Source organism: Rhinolophus sinicus, linkage group LG06 (assembly GCF_036562045.2).
Source record: "Rhinolophus sinicus isolate RSC01 linkage group LG06, ASM3656204v1, whole genome shotgun sequence".
NCBI lineage: Eukaryota > Metazoa > Chordata > Mammalia > Chiroptera > Rhinolophidae > Rhinolophus > Rhinolophus sinicus.
The window spans coordinates 158,799,050-158,815,938 of NC_133756.1; the positions used below are offsets into that span (position 1 = coordinate 158,799,050).

Consider the following 16,889-nt stretch of genomic DNA (forward strand, 5'->3'; position numbering starts at 1 on the left):
TGGTTCCTAATTGGGCCTGAGTTATCCGTCTGTTCCTGTCCTAGTGGAATGTTGTTTAAAGGAGCCTGGTGATTTCCCACTGAGGCTGCTGGAGGTGAGCCAGATGATAGATGTGTAAGCTGCCCAGTCAGGGGCAGCCCTCTCCCAGCCCCCAGCGCATGTGCTTGGATTCATTGCATCTGAACTGAGGCCTTCCATTAGCCAGGCCCATGCAGATGGTGTCCATGCACTTGCTGTATGAGCTTGGACAAATCACCTCCCTCTGGGTCTCTTGTTTCTCTTTATTAGTTAAGTGGCTTTGAAGAAAACACCAGAAATCTTTTATTCAAACAATATATTGGATTCATAAGATCAATATATAAAACAAATACTAGAGGAGGTGGACTGGCTAAAGTGGGGGAGGGGTAGAGCAAAAGTGGCCCCCTCCACAACCCACAAACCCCCCTCCCTCACCAGCTCATCCTTCCTCCCCCAGCCATCCCTGCCTGCACGTCGCGGGAGACCCTGCTCGCTGCCATTTGTCGTGTGGGGTGGCCTGTGGGGTCTCTGGTCCCGCTCCCCACATAAGAACGCAGGACATGGTGAGGCCAAAAAGGAACACCCACGGAGCCATAGGTAGGGGAGTCATACCACTATAGTCTCACTGGAGGCTGGAGTCACACGACGTGCGACCTGCTGTCTGCTTCTCTGCCTGCCAACCGACCTGCTCGACTTTCTCGACTCGACTCACCAGCGTAGCCACAGCAGTTATACTAGTGGCCAATGGCTCACTGGTTACAGCTGACGGCCAACTAGCCACAGCTGATGGCCATGCAATCACAGTTGATGGCCATTTACTACCTGAGCCAGCGCCTTTCCATGTGAGGCCGAGAGCCTGGAAACTGCACTCCTGGCTCTGTCCCCACACTGTGGCATCTCCACTGTATTAGAGGACCCATCACTTCTTACACGCTGTGGGGACAGAGCCAGGAGTGCAGTTTCCAGGCTCTCAGCCTCACATGGAAAGGTGCTGGCTCAGGTAGTAAACGGCCATTAACTGTGATTGGATGGCCATTAGCTGTGGCTAGTTGTCTGTCAGCTGTAACCAGTGAGCCATTGGCCACTAATATAACTGCCATGGCTACGCTAGCAGAAAATGGGGGCTAGCAAGAAGATGGTGGCTGAGCTAGCAAGAGCGGATTGTAGTTAGCACGGCAGATTGCAGCTAGCAAGTGAGGTTGGTTAGCAGAAAAGCGAATGGCAGGTTGCAGATAGTGTGGCTCCTGCTTCCTGTGTCTCCAACCCAGCTGCCAGCGAGAATATGGTAGTATGACTCCTCTACCTATGGCTCCGTGAGTGTTCCTTTTTGGCCTCACCGTATCCTGCGTTCTTATGTGGGGAGCGGGACCAGAGACCCCGCCTGACACCCTGCCTGACACACGCTGTGATCCTAAATTTAGTATGTTGAAAATAACTTTTTTTAAAAAAAGAAATGATGCATTTGGGACATCTTAAATGCATTTTTTAAAAATAAATTTTATTGGGGAATATTGGGGGGACAGTGTGTTTCTCTAGGGCCCATCAGCTCCAAGTCGTTGTCCTACAATCTAGTTGTAGAGGGCACAGCTCAGCTCCAGGTCCAGTTGCCATTTTCAATCTTTAGTTTTTGGGGGGAGGGCACAGCCCACCATCCCATGCGGGAATTGAACTGGCAACCTTGTTGTTAAGAGCTGGCGCTCTAACCAACAACTGAGCCATCCGGCCACCCCACATTTTTAATTTTGGACATGGAAATCAATTTTCTTTCTCCCTCCCTCCCTCCCTCCCTCCCCTCCTTCCGGCCCTGTGGGCAGAGTCCCAGAGAGCAGTTTCCAGGCTCTCGGCCTCACGTGGAAAGGTGCTGGCTCGGTTATTAGATGGCCATCAACTGTAATCAGATGGCCATCTGCTGTGGCTGGGTGGCCATCCGCTGTTACCAGTTAGCCATTAGTCACTAATATAACTGCCGTGGCTATACTAGTGGGTTGGTTGGTTAGTTGGTTAGTTGGCAGAAAAGCAGACTGTGGATTGCAGCAAGCAAGTGGGGTTAGCAAGCATGGATGTCAGATTGTGGATCGTGTGGATTCTACTTCCTGTGTCTCACCCGGTGGCCAGTGAGACTGGAGTGCAGAAAGACCCCCTGTTGGGGTACTGGCGGATGTTTGCTTTATTGTCTGGACCAGCTGCCAGTGAGACTATAGTGGTATGACTCCCCTATCCATGGCTCCGTTGGTGTTCCTTTTTGGCCTCACCACATCCTGTGTTCTTGTGTGGGGAGCGGGAGCTGAATCCCTACATGACAGTCCCCCTCCTTTCCTTCTTTCTGTTTTCTTCCTTTCATCTTTTGTCTAAACTCTTCCAGAGTTCCCTTTAAGCTGAACTGGGTTCAGTCAGTTATTTTCTGTTCTTTGCTGGGTCCCAGCACAGACATGTATTTTGAGCTGGAAGGGCCCAAGGAATCACCTAGTCCAATATCCTCATGTTATATACGGGAGATTGGGGTCCAAGGAGGGAAGGAGTACAGATCTGACTCCCAGCTTCTGCACCTCCACACAGTGCAGTCTTTCTAAATCTCAAATTCATTGAGGCAGGGGCAGGCCTATGACAAGTGAAACAGGGAAACCTTATTCCCTTGGAGCAGTGGGAGAGTCTGGGTGTTTTGGCCAATTACAGGGACCACACTGAACTGTGGGTCATCCATCCTCCGACCCACTCATGTTCATCTGTTTATCTCCCCATCCATCCTCCCTCTCTCCCTCCCCCCTCCTTCTCCTTCTTCCGTTTTTCTATCCATCCTTCCATCCATCTAAGGAGTCTCATGCCTTGTATGTGTGAGGACCCATGCTCAGAGTTGTGGGTCCCTACCTTTGGTCTGCTTGTCAGAGAAGACAGCAGCCCAGAGACAATTGTAGCCCAAAGGAGATGGACCTCAATGCTGCAGGAGAGGTCCTCACAGCTCCAGCAGTGTCAGGAGAGAAGAGAATGACCAGGTGTGAGAGATCAGATCAGGGTGGGCTTCCCAGAGAAGGTGGCGTTTACACTGGGCATTGATGACTGGGTGGGGGGATCAACAGGGGGAATTGGGGGAGAGACCTGCAGACCCAGGGGTCTGAGTGAAGGGCATATGGGGAAGATGGGAGGTAAATTGGATGATATAGCATAGGTGGAACCTGTTTTCCCACCACAGTGGTGATCTTGGTTTCAGGCTGGGACATTGCTGTGATAGTCTCAGAGGAGCTGATGATCCCCTGGGCTTCTCTGTCCCCCTGTAGTTGGGAGTAGGGAAGCACCTAAACTCACTTTGTGCAGAGTCTGGGTCTCTTGCCCCTCATAAAGGTCCTATCCAGCTGAGTGGGTCATTTGAACCTTCCAGGTGTCTCTGCTGCCTGATTACCTGCTCTCTAGCACCTTGTGGGTTCAAGGCAGAAGCTGTAGCATGTGTGGGGACCTGTCCTGCTGCACAGACTATGGCCTCAGGTGGAGATGGCAAGGCAGTCAGTAAATTCCCAAGGGTCGGGAGCTATTCCTCCCTGGTGGCCATGCTGAAGCCCTCGGCCTTCATCACTGATTTAGGAGCCCCCGATTCAGCCCCTGTCCTTCGGCAGCTCCAAAAGAATAGGTGGTTTGTGTGGGGTAGTTTAAGGCTGGACCTGAGCAAAGGATTGTCGTCTGCCCTCAAAACCTAACCAACCCCTTCTCCCACTCCATGGGCTGATCCTAAAATTCCCTTCCCAGGACCAAGGCAGTCCAGGGAAGAGGGTTTCTGCAGGCCTGGATTTGAATCTTGACTCCAGCACTTGCTACTTGTGTGGCTTTGGGCAGGTGATGTCACCTGTTTAAGCCTCAGTTACCCCTTGTAAAATGAGGATTAATACCTATCTGATAGGATTGTTGGGATTTTAAATAAAGTATATACAGGTCTGAGCACAGCGCTTAATTTGTAAGGTCATTACAAGAATATAGTACTTAATTTGAGGGTCAACCCTGAGGGAGCAGACCTCAGGAAGGCTGAGTTGTCTCAGAAGAGAAGGAAGAGAAGGTTGCTGGGAGAAGGGAGGGCACGAGGGGTGCTCTTTGGCTCCTTGGTCTCAGGCTAGAAGGGCTTTGAGGTGGGTGCGTGCGCTCTTGAGACTGTCCTTAGGCAGCTGGAGTATGTTGGGGCCCAGCCAGTCACTGCCGAACCCATCCTGTTGCCAGGCAGGCTGGGCCTCAGGTGTCCCCAAGTGGGAAAGGGACACAAGGACCCTACCGGGACCCAGGACGACCGAGGCACTGTGCTCTAGCAAATGGAGCCCGGCAGCCCCGGGAATGGCGCTCTGAAGGACCTGCGGTAGAGTCGCCCCCTGCCTGTGCTCAGCAGGAACTGTATCTCTTGGCGGAGGTTTGGAGCCCTCCCGCTACCTGAGCCCCAGCACAGCCAACGGACTTATGTGGATCAGGGAACCTCGCACACTATCCTGTGTGCTATAAGAAGTTGAGAGACAGGACCTTAACCTCACTGTCCTAGCTGCAGGCTGATGGGACAAGATGCCTCGGTCCCCCTGTCCCCGGCACGGCTTTCTGCTCATCAAATGTCTTAGACTTGGGTTGTCTGACCAAATGCCCACAGGGCTTGGTGATGTGAACGAGCCGGGTGGGGGTTAGGTGTGGGCAACAATGAGTGGCTGGGTCCGTGGAGAAGCGCAGAGCGCATGTCCAGTCTGAAGGGGGCAGTGGCCGCTCGGCACCAGCTGGTGTTGCCATGGGGATATGCGGGCTCCGCGTTGCCAGATCTTCAGATATTTTAAAAATAGCTTGAAATCTGGACTCTGTGTGAAATTTTCCAATTGTGTAGGCGACCTCTCCTCCTACCTTCTGGGATCCCTTTGTCTTTTCTGTTTCTACCACCTATAGGAGCCACAAACGCCATTAAAGTGATTCCCTGGAGAATAAAGTAGGACTTCCTCGGATTTGGCCTTGTGCTGCGTCCTTGCTGGACCTCAGGATTTGGTGAGCAGAGCCTTCCGCGGTTTGTTCATCTGGCAAACCTTTATCCAGCACCTGCTTGGGACTGGGCCTTGTGCAGCAAAGTGTTGAGGATGGGAGAAAATGAAGAAGACACAGAGCGTTGCTTTGGGGGGTTCACAGACCGTTGGAGGGCACAGGCAGCGAGGGCGCCAGTTCCAGGTGTCAGGCATTCACATGCTTCCCCACTGACTCCTCATATCAGAGCCATGTGGTTTCCTGTAGTCATCCTGGTGGGGTGGATGGAGTTGGACCATGCTATGCTCCTTCTGTTTTAGCATCTTTACACTCGCTATTCCCAAGGCCAGCTTCTTCTCAGGTCCTCAAATGTCACCTCCTCAGAGAGGCCTTCCAGGAATAGGCTAGCTAGATCAGCCCCATTCCCTTCAACTCCAGGAATGCCTTCTCTGCTTTGTGCTCTTCATACCATTTGTCGCTTCTTGAAGCTAGGGACTTACTTATTATCTACCTCCCCTGCCCTGACTGTGAGGCCGTGAGAGCAGGCCTGTCCCATTATATTTGCTGTGGACAGCTTACGGCCCAAGCTCACTCAATTCACGTTCAGCAGATGCCCTTTGTTCACAAGCCTCCGATCTCTTTTCAGGAAGCAGTCTTAGCAGAAGTGCTGTTCAGCCATGGACCCCACTTGCTAAGCCTTGGTTTCCTCACTTGCAAAATGGGTACAACCTTGTAAATTGTGAGGAGGGTGGGTTCATGTGGTCATGTGAGGTGGTAAGCCCACACGCTGTCATGGATGGTGTCCCTGGGTCCTGGGGGGACCTTGGAGCTCATCTCCTTCCCCCCCCACCAACCCCCCGTGAGCAGTGCATTTATTCTGCTTGCCTTGTTTCCTGCCCACAGCCCTCACACAGGCCTGCTGTGCAGTTGGTCTCCCTCAGCTTGGCAGAAGAGCTGAGTGAAAAAGATGCGTTGAGAGCCTCTGAGAGCTGACGGTACAGAAGAGAAGAAGCCACAGAAGCGGGGGAAGAGGAGGGGTGCTCAGAGACTGAGAAATCCCAACTCAGTTGCCCTCTCCTGATCCTTAGGCTTTGTCTCCTTCCTGGGGAGGGAGGGACATTGGCAGATGAAGCTTTACCATAATGCAGACAAGTGCGCCTGCATGCAGACAGCTTGGCTGTGGGGACCAGTTTGATGGCAAAGGTGCCGGCAACCAGATAACTGGTGGTCGCTGCCACCAGTTAATGACAGCTGCTTGGACAGCGGAGTGAGCCTGGGGCTGGGGGTAGGGGTGGAAGAAAGGTCAGGTGCATTTCTATCAGCTGAACCCACAGGGCGCAGTACCATAGATGGCTGTCCATCTGGGGTAGGGGACAGTGGTGGCCACTGCAGGGCTCTGACCTCATCTTAGTTTCATCTGGCTGTTGATGAAAGTTGATCAGGTTTGCAGAGAACCCAGAGCTGGGATACAGGGTGTCTATGTAGGGCAGACTCAGAATCCAGAGTGACCGGAGGCTTGAATGCTGAGCCTGCCACTTGCTAGGTATGCCACTTCAGACAAGTCACATAAATGTTTTGACCCTTGGTTTCCCCATCTGCGAATGCAGGGCAATGCCATGAGTGTTATTGAGACAACCTACAGGGCAGCACCCAGCGCAGTGCCTGGCACATAGCAGGCCCTCACTAACTGGTGGTCGCTGCCACCAGTTAATGACAGGGTGGGCTCCTGAAGGGCAGGAGACTTGCCTTTTTGTGCTGTATCCCTAGTGCCTTGTACGGCGTGGGCACCGAACAAATGTTTGCCAGATGAATGAACAAGATGAAATTTGACAGGGATAAATGTCAGTTCTTGGACTTGGATCCAAAGACCCAGATGCACATGGATGCGGTGGGGGGAGAGATGGCTTCCAACAAACAGCACAGGCGAGAAAAACCAAGGGTTTTAAGCTGATGGAAATTTTGGTCTACAGGAGGTGACTGCCCAATCCAGCCAGGACAAACTCGGGTGGCATCATGAGAGGCCCCGTGCTCAGAAGGAGGGAGGCCATGATGGTCAGACCAGCCTCAGGAGCCATACACCATTCTGCATTGCCAGCCAGCCAACAAGATGAAGTGGGGAGTGAGGCCTAAAGACCACACATCCTGAAGTACGGTTGAAGAAACCCAGACACTGAACCTGGAAAGAAAAGTTTATGAGGACCACTTGGTGGATTTCACCCTTGCCTCTCCACTTGCTCTGGACAATCAGTAAATGGTTTCAAGCCTCAGTTTCCTCATTTATAAAATGGCCACAGCCTGAGGTCATTCTGCTGTTGGAGAAAAAGGCAGGAATGGGAGCCCGAGCCTCGCTGGACTCAGTCCCCCGGCCTACTCCACTGAGCTCCTCAGCACCAGGGTTGTTCAAGCTGGGGACAGCTGGAGGGGAAGCTGGGGGTGGCAGGCTTCTGTCTCCTTTGTGGGGGTTGGACCAGGATTACATGGGCGGCCCCTCCCACCCTGACCTCCCCCTTTTCTTCCATTTGAGGCTGACCCTATAGTCAGGTCGCTTTCCTCACAGCCAGCTTCCCTCTCATCTGCATATTTTGAGTGTACAATTGCATGTGCAAAAAGCTGGGCTCCAGGTTCCTCTTCCTCCCACAAACCATCCTGTGCCTGCAGCCTGCGGGCCTGGGGTTCCTGTGTGCCCTCTGGTGGCCACAGCGGGCACTGCACTGGGTTCCGTGGAAGGTCTTGGAGGAGAGTCCTCCAGGGTAGGGTTGGAATTAGACAACTTGGTAAAAATCCTGGACCTCCATTGATAGATGAGTGACTGGATAAAGAGTGTGATATACACACACACAATGGAATATGATTGAGCCTTAAAAAGGAATGAAATTCTGATACATGCTGCAACATGGATGAGCCTTGAAAACATTATGCTAAGTGAAATGAATCAGACACAAAACAGCAAACATATATATATTTTTAAATTGAAGTTTATTGCGGTGATAATTGTTAGTAAAGTTACATAGATTTCAGGTGTACAATTCTGTAATACATCATCTATATCTCACATTGTAAAAAAACTCCAAAGCCTGTATTAGTTTGGTGCAAAAGTAATTGCGGTTTAAAAGGTTAAAAATAATTTAAAAACCTGCAAGTACTTTTGCACCAACCTAATATGATTGCACTTATAGGCGGTATCTAGAATAGGAAAATTCATACATACAAAAAGTAGAATTAGAGGCTACAGGGGACTGGGTGGGGAGCTACTGTTTAATGGGTACAGAGTTTTCGTGTGAGATGATGAAAATGCTCTGGAAATAGTGGTGACGGTCACACATCATTGTGAATGTATTTAATACATACCACTGAATGACACACTTATAATGGTTAAAATGGTAAATTTTATATTAATGTATATTTTACCACAATAAAAACTATACCTTCTTCCCGCCCCCCCCACCCCAAATCCTGGACCTGCAACTTAAAGGCTGCATGACCTTGGTCAGGTCACTTAACTTCTCTGAGCCTCAGTTTCCTCATCTGTAAAATGGGGGAAGCAATAATACATAACTCATTGCCACCACCCTCATCCTCCCTTGCCTGGGGACTGCACACAGCCTCCTCCTTGGTTTCTGGGCTTCACTGTCACCCCTCCTGCCCAAGTATTTTTCAACTAAGCAGCCACAGACTCTAAAACTGTAAGTCAGATCACATTACTCTCTGGCTTAAAATTCTCCCCAAACTCTTCCCTTTGACTGACAAGATCTGACCCATGACCACTTCTCCTCACTCGTACTTTCTGTTCCCTCTTGTCCCCAAGCTGTCATGCTGTGCTCCTTTCTGCGTCCAGGCCTTTTATCTTGCTGGCTACCCTTCCTTGAACACTGTATTCTCGCTTGTCTTGCATAGCTGACTTCTCCTTTTCGTTCAGGTCTTAACACACATGTCCCCTTTTCTCCTCGAGGACTTCACTCCTTACCACCTACTCCAGTGTGGCCTCGCCTCCTACTCTGACTTGGATCACCTTTATCCTGTTTTATTTTCTTTCTTCATAGCAGCCATCATTCTCTGAAGTGGTCTTTATCTTCTTTATGTAACTGGTTTGTTCAACTGGCTGGACTTTGTAGGATGCAGGCAGGAAATAGAGGAAATAGTTTTATTTTTCTCCCACCCCCATCCTAGCACTTGCTCTGTGGCTTCCCTCTTCCCCCATCTTGAAAATGTCAGTTAAGTATAGCTTCACCGATTTCTTTCAGGGCATGAGATCAATTTCTACTTCAGACATTAAGAAGTCTGATTCTTTAATGATATGTACACTGAGGTTTAGGTGTGAAGTGTTGTGATGTCTGAGGCTGCTTTCAAATGGTTCAGCCTACCAACCATGTACACACACACACACACCCCACAATGTTGACAAATATTGAATCTACATGGTGAGTATATGAATGTTTATTGCGTTATTCTTTCAACTTGTCTGTGTGTTTGAAAATTCTTATAAAATGATGGGCAAAGAAGAAACTGTTTTTGCCAAGTTGAAAAATAAGCCTGGTCCTATCTAAGTAAAAACATTTATCTCCCATCAATATAAGCTTCTCCTATTCAAGCTGACCTGGTTTTCTGCAGTGGGGGGAGGGGGCGGTGGGTTTGTGGTCCTGGTGGGTGTCCCCGCTCTCTGATTCACCTCCTCTCCCACTGCTAGCAGCTGCTCCCTGGCTTCTTCAGGGTGCAGAGGGGAGGAGGGATGAGAGGAAATGGTGAGGGCTGGTGAGGGCTCCTGGACTATGCTGCTGTCACGCATGTGGGGTGTACTGGTGGGTGTGCTCTGCCTGTAACATTCCTGACACACTCAGGTCCCCTGAGTGTCAGCGGCTCAGCCAATACGCAGGGCAGGGCAGTAAGGGTGGGGATGAGGTGCCTGGGACCCCTCTGGCAACTCCCTGACTTCTAAGTGGTGCTCCTAAGTCCCCCTCACCTGGCTTGAGGAGTGTTTTTTGGTAGGCTGTGTGTGAAAACACCACTCTCTTCTTCCTGGGCTTACAACTGTCTTGGAAGAAATTCTCACTTGGAACAGTCTCTCTTGAATTTCTCAGCCCCTTGTACCTAGGTTGGGGGTGGTGATGGGCTAAGGGGAAAGGGTTTGTTTTTGTCACCTGGCAGTTAAGTCCAGCAGAGGCCACTGTGCCTCTGGCCCTGGGGCCTCAGCAGAGTCGGGAGGGCAGGGAAGGACCTACCCCAGGGCTAGTCTTCTCTGTTTGCTGCACTTGTCACAGTGTCTGCAGACGGCCAGCCAGTACAGATCAGAGGACTCTTACCTTTACGGTCTATTGGTTGAGGGTGAAGCCAGACAGTGGCCGGAGCTCCAGCAGGGCAGGGCCTGGACACATGAATCAAGAGCTCATGACAGAGATGCCAGGTGCGTCCAGATCCCTGGTCCTGCCCCAGGTTCAGCCTCACCCCTGCTCCTCCCACACCTGCAGAACCAGCCAGACACAGTCCTAACATTTACTGAGTTGAGTCATCTCAACCGGGAAGGTTAACCTGGAAAGGAACAGGGTCCCAAAAGCAGAGGCTAAGCAGAGAGTGGATATGAGTATTTGTTATCCAATCAAGGTGACCTTATGGAGGTATATCAGTTATCTTACTGCTGTGTAACAAACTATTCCAAAATGTCATGGTTTAAAACAACAATCATTTATTTGGCTCATGAATTTGTGAGTCCTTCTGTCTGATCTCTGCTAGGCTTGCTCATGTGTATATGGTCAGCTGGTGGGATCAGCTGGCAGGAGGTGCTTTAGCTGGTTGGCTCATTTCTGTATCTTGTCTTCATGGGAAGCAAGCGATGGGCTTCAGCAAGAGAGGGAAGCTCCAGGAACAAGCAATTTTCAAGCTTCTGCATCATGATTGGTAACGTCTCCTTGACCAAAGCAATTTACACAGACAAGGGCTGGAGCAAGAGATTCCACGTATTCATGGGAAGATCATGTCACATTACAAGGGTATATATGTAAGGGGTGGGCATGGACTTGTGGCCATTTTCACAGCCTACCACAGTGTCTCAGTCAGCTTGGACTGCTGCAGCAACATACCAAGGACTGGGTGGTTTAAATAATAGATATTTATTTCTCACAGTTCTGGAGGCTGGGAGTCCAAGATCAAAGTGCTGGCAGATTGGGTGTCTGGTAAAACCCTCTTTCCTGTGTAGGCTGCTGTCGTCTTGCTGTAAACTCACGTGGCCTTTCCTCTGTGTGCGCATGTAGAGGGAGATCTCTCTGTCTTCCTCTTCTTATAAGGGCACTAATGCCATCATGAGGGGCCCACCCTCATGACCTCATTTAAACCTAAACACTTCCCAAAGGCCCCACCTCCAAATGCCATCACATTGGGGATCGAGGCTTCAACATATGAATTTTGAGAGCACACAAACGTTTAGCCCGTAGCATATAGGAACCAAAGAGGATGTCTCTGCATGGAAATAGAGTGGTGTATTAGTTTCGTGAGGCTGCCATAACAGGAGTCAAGGTGTCAGCAGGGCTGCGCTGCCTCTGAGGGTTGTAGGGGAGCACCTGCTCTTTGTCTCTTCCAGCTTCTTGTGGCTCCTGGCATTCCTTGACTTGTGGCCACATCACTGCGATCTCTGCATCCACGGTCACATTGCCCCTCCTCTTCTGTCAGTAGAATTTCCCTTTGTGTCACTCTTATAAGGACACTTGTCATTGAATTTAGAGCCTGCCTGGATAATCCTTCTCAAAATCCTTAATTTAATCACACCTTTTGTCACATAAGGTAGTATTCACTCTTTTACCATATCAGGTAATATTCACAGGTTTCAAGAATTAGGATGCAGAAGTATCTTTTCTGGGAGCCACCATTCAGTCCAGTAAGTGTATTTTGGAAAACTGGATTTGTCCAGCTCAATCTTGTAGAGGTGGAAAGGGAGAGTGGGTGAGTGAGCAGGCTCTGGGAGGTTACGCGGGAGCAGGTTTGTCATGAAGACATTGGATGACTATTATGTGGTTATTGTCAGGCCTCAGTCCCTCACTGTGTGACTGTGTGGGCCCCTCCACATGGCAACCTCAAAATATGGCTGCTGGCTTTTTCTAGAGTGAGTGATGAGAGAGAGAGAGAGAGAGAGAGAGAGAGACTCAAGATGGAAGCCATAGTCCTTTTATAACTGAATCTCGGAAGTGACAGCTTGTCAATTTTGCATTTTCTATTTGTTAGAAGCAAGTCAATAAGTGCCTCCCACACTTAAGGGGGAGGGATTGCACAAAAGTTTAAGTACCAGGAGGTGGGAACCATTGGAAGCATCGTAGAGGACGCCTACTATACTGTCCCAAATCTAAAAGACATAAGACACAGAATGAATCTAATTACCTTTACGGTTAATAGTGGATTTGTTTCCTCATTTATGATAATAAACCCAAACGTCTTAAAACTGATGTTCATGTTCCTGAATCATCAATTAAACCAACTCAAATGCCTTAGCAGGATTTGAGTTCAATTGTATTATCCCCTCCTCCCTTTGTTTTTCTAGAAGAAAGGCATAGAGAAGTTAAAAATGTCTGAATAAGCAGTCAGTACGCCAGCATCCCAACCCAGGTCTATGCAGTTCACATCCTAGATGTGCCCTTTCCATTGGGCCACGATGCTTCTGGAGGCGAGAGCAGATTTTACATGAGGGGCCCTCAACTGCTTGTTAGCCATCAACTTCTTCACTCAGTTGACTTGGCATTAGTTTCCTAGGGCTGCGGGAACAAGAACCAAAAACTGTGTGGCTTAAAACAACAGACATTGTCTCACAGTTCTGGAGGCTGGAAGTCCAAAATGGAGGTGTCACCAGGGTTGGTTCTTTCTGAAGGTTCTTGGGGAGAATCTGTTCCACGCCTCTCTCCTAGCTTCTGGTAGCTCCAGGCGTCTCTTGGCTTATAGGTGCATCACTCCAATCCTCCTCTTCACGTGGCATTCTCCCTCTGTGTGTCTTCTCGTAAGGACACCAGTCATATTGGGTTAGCGGCCCATCCTACTCCAGTGGGACCTCATCTTAACTTAATTAAATACATCTGCAATGACTCTCTTTCCGACTAAGGCCACGTTCTGAACTCCTGGGGATTTGACTTCAACATATCTGTCTTTTGAGGGGAGGGGAGGTGGGGGTGGGGTGGGGACACAACTCCACCCACAACAAATGCCCAGTGAACTGGAAAGAGTAGAATTTAGGACATTTGGGCTCAGGCCAAAAGGGAGTTAGAAAAACTACTTTAGTTTTACCTAATAAAGGAGTTATTTGAAGTTGCTCATTCAGCTTGATGTCCTGAGAAACTTTTGCCTCTAGGGTTTGCCTGACAGGTTAAAGGCAGTCCTAAGTTTAGCCACAGGAAATCTTTCATTGGGTTGCCGCATGTGGCAATTGTTCCACCTGGACCGTTCTTTGTCTTCAGATGTGGGACAAGGGACTCAAGGCTGGAGGGGTATTTCCTTTAGCAAGTGTTCCTGTCATGAAACATTGAGCTGTGACGGGTGGGAGGAGGGGACATCCTTGGGATTCCTGGGAGGGCTTATGCCAAGGCATCTCTAAGTCCTCTTGGATAGTGGCCTTTGGGATGAAGGACTGACAGCCTGTACTTACCTGGAGGTCGCTGGCTCATCTCACTCTGCTCCAGGCCAGGGACCATCCAGTCTCAGTGGGCAGCTTCCAAAGCAAAAATACGCCGGTCCTAGAAGAAGGCTTCTTCCCTGGTTTTGCCCACTTTTGGATCAAGAATCATTTCAGTGTTACGCAGGGCACGTCAAGTTGTCACCTGGACAGTGCCTGAAATTGGAATTTTATTAAGAAAACAAGAAGATATATTGAGAAAGATGGAACCACTGGTCTGAAATGAGGACTATATGTAAATCTGGATTTCCTGCCTTTTTCCTCAACTCTTCCTCCTCCATCTAATCCATCAGCAAGTCGGGTTGACATCACCTGCCCAGTGTAGCCCAGTCTTCTTCTCGTGTTCTTTGCTGCTCTTTCCCCTCGCATCTGGACCTCTGCAGTAACCTTCCAAACGGGCCTGCTTTCTTCCTTGTCCCATACAATCCATTTTCCACCTAGAAGCCAGAGTAGTGTTTTAGAAACCTGAATCCAAGATTGTGGCTCCTGCATTAATGCTTCCACTCACTTCTCCTGGCATTCAAATCCCTCCACAATCTGGCACCACGTATACTAGTTTATTTCTTCCTCGTTGTCTTTTGCTTCCCCTGCCCCTGTTTCCATCTTCTTCTATTAGAATGTAATTCTGTGAGAGCAAGGACCTTGTTTGTTTTGATCAAGAGAGACAGAACCGTGCCTAGTACTCTGTGGGTGCTCAGGCAATATGTCTATGATGCAGAAGATAGACATATACAGAAATTGAGACAAGGAACCAGGGCTATTCTGTACTCAGTTCTGACATGGACTTTCAGTGCTTTTCACTGAAGTGGTGAGAGTCCTGAGCCAGGTGGTAGAGAGAATGATCGGGATTTCTCCCCTTCTAGGTTCTGCTGGTACCCTTTTGCATATCCCAGTATTGGTCTCGTTCCACACTGACCCCTGGTGGTCTGGTGGCCCTTTTCACGCACTGCCCTCAGCCTTGCTAATGCAATTACTCAATCACTATGTCAAGTACCAGCTCATTCATCCCACTAGAGGGCAGTAGAGCACGGTGTTAAGAGTTTGGGATCTGAAAGCCGCTCCAATGTTTGCATCTCTTCCCTTCAGGGTGAGTAGAATGGGGACAGGGAAATGAACCGTTTTGGATCATGATGATGAAAGCAAACCCTAGGGCTGGCGGAAGAGGAAGCTGGAGACATCACACGTATAACACGATGGTTAAGAACGTACTTTTGTCTTGTTTTGGAGGTAGGCTAAGTTCGAAGGAAAAGGTGCATCTCTTCTCTTTAAAACCACAACCTGGCGTTGGTACACGTTATTTCTGCTCACATCCCATCTTCCAGGAAACACTGCTGCTAAGGATTCATTGGCCACATTTTTCTAAAGAGAAGTTGTGAAACGCAGTCTTTCTTCTGAGTGGCCATAATTCTGTTACTATGGAAGAAGGGAAAACTAGATATTGGAGGTTGATTGGCAATTTCAACCACAAATCCTCAAAGCAGCTGAGGTTAAATAATGTGGGTTATACATGCACTGATTTTCAGTTGGAGCGGGAGACTTCCAAGCTGATTCAGATGCAAGCTACTGGTCATTAGGCTTAGCTTCCTTCTTTGTTTGTAGTTAAACTTGATTTGTTGCCTCAAGGAGATTTTACAAGCTGGAGCCTTCCCCAGGGACAGTCCTTTAGAATGGCCCTGGGCTGGTGTCCTGCCATTATGTTTACGCTGAACCGGTCTGTTAGCATTATTAAAAACGTCTGTTTGCTTTATTGGCATCTTATTATGTTTAATAGGGTCATATGGGAGTTTCATCTCCCAGGAGATGAGTGATGAAGTCTGAGTAGTCATCTCTCCTCTCTAACCATTGGCTAACTAATCACTTTGGAACACACTGTTGACTGCCACCCCTTGTATTTGGTCATTTCACGTGACCACCAGTGTTGGTGCACTGTTGGAACTCTGATCTGCCTGATTTACCATCAGTGCCGATCAGTCCTTCTTGTTCTTCATACACTTCCTACTCTTTCAAGGTTATTTGGCTTACTCCCTCCTCTATGCACAAGTAGAAAAAAATGCGTACTAATTATTTATGGATCGGCATATGCTTACTAGAAAAGCTCAAATATATACTCTTCTACTTGTTAGAAATCAACAAAAATAATCATTCACTTTTCTGTTTTGTATTTTCATTTCCCCAGTTTTGGGGGCACATTTTGCATTAACTTTTCTTTTTCAAATGTTATTACAAGTTCTTGAAAATTTACTCACTCAACTTTTTTCAATGAACCATCTTTTGCCCTTTATTCTTTCCATCTCCTCCCTCCTTTTCCTCTTTCACCTTATGCTTCTCCTTGAGGTTAAACTATCTCAACACTGCAAAAGAGAGCCCCTATGAACGGCTTATTGGTTCTTTAAGCTTTGCCCTGGTATTTTTGACAGTACCATTCCTTTCTGGTAATAATAGGCGTATCTTGGATTTTTCCTGTTTCCAAACTTAATGTAAGCTTCCTCCAATAAGTCTTTCAGTGGAGAACAGCATTGTGATTAAAGTCTGGGGTTAGGAAGTACACATGAATGTTCGTGGTGGGCATAAGTGCTGGTGTTTCTTTTAGTGATAAAGCTGGAAAGGATATTCCTTTTTTAAGGTTAGGAACTTACAAGTGTTTATCTTTTGTAATAGGCTCATAAAGAAGTCAATTGTTCAAAATATTTGATGGACATTTAGGTTGCTTCCATGTTTTGGCTATTGTTAATAATGCTGCAATGAACATGAGAGTCTAGCTATCTTTTTGAGATAGTGATTTGGTTTCCTTCGGATATATACCCAGAAGTGGGATTGCCGGCTTGTATGGTAGTTGAATTTTTAATTTTTTGAGAAACCTCCATATTGTTTTCCATAGTGGCTGTAACAAATTTAAATTTCTACCAACAGTGCACAAGGGTAACCTTTCTCTACATCTTCTCCAACACTTATCTCTTGCCTTTTTGGTGATCGCCATTCTAACAGATGTGAGGTGATATCTCATTGTGGTTTTTAATTGCATTTCCATGATAATTAGTGATGTTGAGTATGTTTTCAAGTATATGTTGGCCATTTGTATGTCTTCTTTGAAACGTCTATTTTTTTCTTAAGGTATTATTGACATACAACATTATATTAGTTTCAGGTGTACAACAATAATTTTATATTTGTATATATTGGGAAATGACCAACACAAAATCTAGTTAACATCCATTCCCATATATAGTTACTTTTTTTTTGTCTTGTGGGGAGGACTTTTAAGATCTACTCT

General features: G+C 48.1%; 1 long non-coding RNA gene across 2 annotated transcripts in view; it reads right to left on the minus strand.

Annotated features, from left to right (window-relative positions):
• Nucleotides 1-9,134: 9,134 nt before the first annotated feature.
• The window catches only part of LOC141572279 (uncharacterized), a 35,107-nt gene continuing 27,352 nt past the window's right edge, over nucleotides 9,135-16,889 (minus strand). The window contains exons 3-4 of one of the 2 annotated variants that reach the window (XR_012497615.1): nucleotides 13,592-14,055; nucleotides 9,135-12,946 (exon numbers count right to left, since the gene is read on the minus strand). This is a non-coding gene — a long non-coding RNA (uncharacterized LOC141572279). Of the gene's footprint in view, nucleotides 14,056-16,889 lie in introns of both variants that reach the window. The other variant, XR_012497614.1, reaches the window with a different exon arrangement.